A 5,335-nucleotide genomic window follows, 5' to 3' on the forward strand; every position below is an offset into this window, starting at 1 on the left:
AGCGACGTCCCGGCGCCGCGCGTCCGCTCCCCGCGTGGCGGGGGGACACGCCGAGGGCGCGAGGGGCCCGCGACAGAGCCGAGGGTTGAACTTCCAATTAGCTGGGGCGAGGGCGCCGGGGGCTCCAGGCACTGCTTAAGCAGGACACCGGCAAGTCGCACTTTTTGCCCTGGCCGATTTCGGACCGGCAGGTGGGCTCTTCCCGGGCAGCCGCGCGGACCTCCCCGGGGCAGGGCGCTGCTGGAGCCGTCCTCACTGGTACGCCGAGAAAGAGCTTCAGTCGCGGCGTGTGTGGCCGGGGTGTTTTCAGGATCTGTCTCTATCCTCCCTCCCCTCTTTATCTTCCAGAACAGCCAGCCTAAGCGGCGGCGCTGGGGAAAGCACCAGCTTCGGGCGCACTGCCGGAGCCCGGGTGCGCGCAGCGGTCCGGAGGGCGCTCGATTGCCTTTTCCAGGGATTGGAGCGGCCGTGGTGCGGCAGGTCCGAGTTTTGAGTGTGTGTGTGTGTGTGTGTGTGTGTGTGTGTGTGTGAGAGAGAGAGAGAGAGAGAGAGAGAGAGAGAGACTACTTCGTTCTTTGGCTGATCTGTACAGTCCGCAGCCAATCTCGCCCCGTCCCTCGCAGGCAGCTTGGACCCTGCTATAGCCGGGAGAGAAGGGAAGGGGGAAGTAACCAGCAAACCAGCAGGGGGAGAGAGAGAAGAGGAAGTAGGGGTGGGGTGGTCGGGAGAGGAGGAAGAAAAGGTAGGAGGGACAGAGTATTTTTTAATCCCCTCAAGAATATTGGTTGTGGAATATTGGTTGTGTCCCGGCCTTCAAGAGGGCAGAGGAAAGCAAACTTCCTCCTGGCTTGTTTCGCCTCTGATACCAGACAAAATCAAGATGGGAACAGCATCCTTGCCTCCTTTCCTGAGCCTCTCCTTATCTAAGTTGTGGACCCTACACCTGTGCCCGGTGGCCACCTCTAACGGTCTCTCTGAGGGCTTACCCATCTACCCTTTGCATCTCTCCCCAGGAGACGAGTATGTGTGAGTCGGTGCATCTTAAAAACAAACAAGTAAACACACCACAACACACACAGTTCACCGCTTCATTCCCCTTTAAAGGGGTTTCTCTGCAGGAAGGTGGGTGAGGATGAAACACAAGTACCTTTGGGAATCCAGGAATCCAGAACAAGCTGTTAGGGTTGCTAATTCTGAGACCTTTATTCACTCTCTCTTTTCTTGGCTGTAAAATGGAGGTTGCACTATTAGTTAACATTTTACCCCATACTTCTCATGCCCTAAGCACTCGTTGTTCTTTATATTGCACCTGTATTGTTTTAAAGCACCCTCTACCCCCAATGCAAGGCTCGAACCCACAACCCTAGGATCGAGAGCTGCAAGCTCTACCAACTGAACCAGCCAGGCGCCCCTCACCTGCATTATCTTTAAAGAGTTTTCACAAGGAAGTCCATTTTACAGATGAGGAAACTGAGGGAAAAGGACACTCCTAGATGGCACAGCTGAGCTCCAAACTCAGGGAGTCTGACTCCTGGCCCTTACTGTTAATAATGAAATTAGCATTTAAATTGACTTTTCAGGGACACCTTGGTGGCTTAGTAGGTTAAGCATCAGACTCTTGGTTTCAGCTCAGGTCATGATCTCACAGTTTGTGAGTTCAAGCCCCGCATTGGGCTCCATGCTGACCGGTGAGTGCTGGTAACTTGGAGCCTGCTTGGGATCCTCTCTCTCCCTCTCTCTCTGCCCTTCCCTTGCTCTCTCTCTCTCTCTCTCTCTCTCTCAAAATAAATAAACTTAAAATAAATAAATTGGTTTTTCAATGTTACAATTCTGTAAATATTCTTAGCAGGGAGCCTGGCCTGGTGGAGTAAAGCCATCAGCCAATGTCTGTTGCAGCTATCTGTCCCCTTCTTTGTAGCAGAGTCAGGCTTATCGAAAGGAAGATAGGCTCCTGGATCATACTGGCCTTCCAAATCCCAGTTTTTTCTTTGAAGGGGAATAAGGACACATCCTTTTTAGACTTTTGTTCAGATGAAATTGGAAAGCAGTGCTGAAGTGGCCAGCACGCTGACTAGCCTTTAACAAGGGCTCAATGTCTTTTTATCCCAAACTTATCCCAAAGGCAGAAGACTACATTCTCCCCACTCTGTCGCTTCTCAGCCCCTTGCGGTTTGGATTTTGCCCCCAGCCATCCCCAGAACTGTTCTGCAGATAATAACACACACTTCAAGGGTGGTTGGGAGGATGGAATGGGATCGTGTGTGATCTTTGCTTGGCACAAAGAACATAATAGCTTTTGTGATTAATAATAAAGACCCAATTGCAAAATTTCAATAGGCCCTGGGAACTCTCTTCTGCGGATTTTTCCCTGTGAATCTCTGGTTCTTTTCCTCTCCTTTCTGCTTTCCCTCAGCTCTGTGAGTTGCCTCCTCCTTCCTCCTCTTTCCATTGTTCCTCACATCCTCATATTCTTCCCTGGAAGATGCCAACTTGAGAAGAAAAATCTTCTTCTGCCTTGATGGTCCCCTCTGATCTTTAAATACATAGTCCCGGGTCTCCACCAGCCCCACTCTGCATCATCAAAATTTCATCCCTCTCCCCTTTGTAACCATCCCTGAAACTTCTCTTCCATTAGCTCTTGTGTATATATCTATGGCAACCTTTGTTACTCTGCACTTGACATAATTCTTCATTTGTAGAAGCTATGCTGTGGGGTGCTCGGCTTGACAGCCTGTCTCCAATGCCTACCCTTCCACTTCTTCCTAGATGCATGTACTTTCCCTTTCTTGTGCTTCCATTTTCTTATTTGAGCCATAAGTACGAAATAATAGTTCCTGTCTCACAAGGCTGTTGTAGAGAATCATCGGGCAGTCCATGTCAGGAGATTAGTACAGGGCCCACCACATAGCTAAGGCTTCAGAAATTTCAGCCATAAGCTAAGATAATTGCTTGTATGTTTCTGTGTAAAGCCGAGGCCAAGCCACATCCACCTTTATATTTCAGTGACCAGCCGTCACATTCAGCATAAACAAAGTAACAAGGAGATGATAAGTAGGTAGAATAACCCCCAGCTGGGACTCTCAGCTGTAATTGCAAGGTTGGAAAGGAAAGTGTAGATGAAAGCCAGCAAGCTGAAAAACACTGGTGGCAACCAAATCCTGGACCAAGAGAGGCTGATTTGCAGGTAGCCTACACCCAAGAAGACAGAGCAAGGGACGAAACAGATGAAGCCCGCAGCCTCATGTCCGGCAATGACAAATAAATGGCATCCATGCCAGACCCTCTGAGTGACCTGCTGGGGAACTGAGAGCAAACTGATTTGGAATTAATAGTTCCTTCATCAGAACATCTGGAGATGCCATCTTGTGATACTTCAAGATCATAGCACAGTGTTTCTTTTATCAAAGGCCACAGAATCTTAGGTCTGGATGGATTAACTAGTCTCTGCATGGTGGCATCTTTAGATGCCTTCTCCCCGAAGGAATAAATCCTAGGACTCCTAATTCTGGGTGAGCACCTGGCTTACTTGATGTATGGATGATTTAGAGCTATTCAGAAACAGGAACTTCAGAATTGAACATAATGGTGGTACAAGTGCCTGTGTCTGATTTTTTTTATTGAGTCTAATTAATTTAAATTTGTTTTATATTTCAATAATAAGAATTTCCCTATTTCATGCTGGAGAATAAGTGTTACCACTTCAGTCAACCAGTGAATCAGAGGACACTTATCAGCCCTTTTTCCTAAAAAGAAAGGTGAAGTAAAGAAAGGCATTTTTATAATTAAAAATCACAGCAAACACTAATTTGGAATTTTAGTGGATTCCATTGAATTGGGCTCTATTTGAGACCACAAAATCCTGTGTGTGTGTCTTTATGTGTATTATGTGTGTCTTTATGTGTATTATGTGTGTTTATATGTATTATGTGTGTCTTTCAGTTCCCTTAAGCACTTTATGCCTTTAGTTCCTAAAAATTCCATCAAAAGGCTGCATTAGCAGTTGGGAGAATATGGAAGGAGAATGTGTCTTAGGTTTGGAGGAGTTTACCTTCTCGTAGGTGAACCAAAGAAGCCCACACGGAACAATTAACAACTAGTGGGACAGGGATTAATCCAGTGTTCAACCATGTTTTGTAGACCATGTGGCAATTTGCTATGTCAGTAAGAGGAGGAGATGAGAGGGAGATGGAGTAGCCAAGGAAGATTTCCTGGGAAAGTTGGGGCCTTATTCAGCCTTGGAAAATGGGTAACATTTTAGAGTCAAACATAAAGGACTTGCAGTTTAGGAAAGAATAGCAGTAAGAGAGGAGCCGTAGAAGTGAGAATGAGCTGGCCATGTTACGAAAGCCATGTCCCTTGGGACAAAGGCTGGCCTGACTTTACAGAGTATATACCCTGGACCGCACAGGAAAATAGAGATGGGATGCAGTGTGGAATGAGTTTATGGAGGACCTGGAATGCTTGACCAGGGGGAAAGAGGGAACTTTAGAATGTTTTTGAGAAGAGAACGCTTTCTAATGTCAAATTCTCCAAAATGGTCTGGAAAGTTTTAATAACTAATGAATGTCCTGTCTCTGGAAGTATATACACATAAGGCAGATGACAACTTAAAGACAGTTTAGGGCTGATTCAGATATCAGCAAGATGATTGAAGATATTTAATGTCTTATTAGCTGCAAGCTTATTTGGGGGGGGTCAATAAAATATATACCTATATACAAAATTTGTGTCTGTATCTCTCTGTCTATTTCTATATATCTCATTGACAGTGGCTTAAATGCACAAGAGTTTATTTTTCCTCCTGTTGTAAGAAGTCTGTAGTGAAGGAGCTGTTGGTATCTGTTCAGTAGCTTGACAAAAGCCATTTGTAGTGTTTAAAGGACTCAGGTACCATTTCTCTCTTTCTTGCTGCCTCAGGGTCGCCAGATGCCTCTTGCAACTCAGCCATCAAATGCTTGCTCAAGGAAGAAAGGAGAAGGAAAGGGGAGGTACCAGCTATATCTTTTCCTTTTCATCAGGAGAGGCAAAAGCTCTCTCAGAGCCCTGGCAGGTATCTCTTGTATCTCACTGGTCAAAATTCTATCACATTTGTCACCTCTACCTGCAAGACACTTGATTTCCCAGTGCCCCTTTCCTCCTGTCTGCACATTGCCACTGCAGGTAGGATCTGCGTTCAGTCTCCAAGGAAGAAGGAGTAACGAAAACTGCGAAGTAACTAAGAGTCTTGCATAAGGACCCTTCCAACGTGAACAGTCTATATATCTTATAACCCATTTATGAGTCATTTCCTATTCTGCTTGTAAACTTGTTTAGTTTTTCTCCAGTCCCAAGCCAA

Source organism: Panthera leo, chromosome B1 (genome assembly GCF_018350215.1).
Source record: "Panthera leo isolate Ple1 chromosome B1, P.leo_Ple1_pat1.1, whole genome shotgun sequence".
Lineage (NCBI taxonomy): Eukaryota > Metazoa > Chordata > Mammalia > Carnivora > Felidae > Panthera > Panthera leo.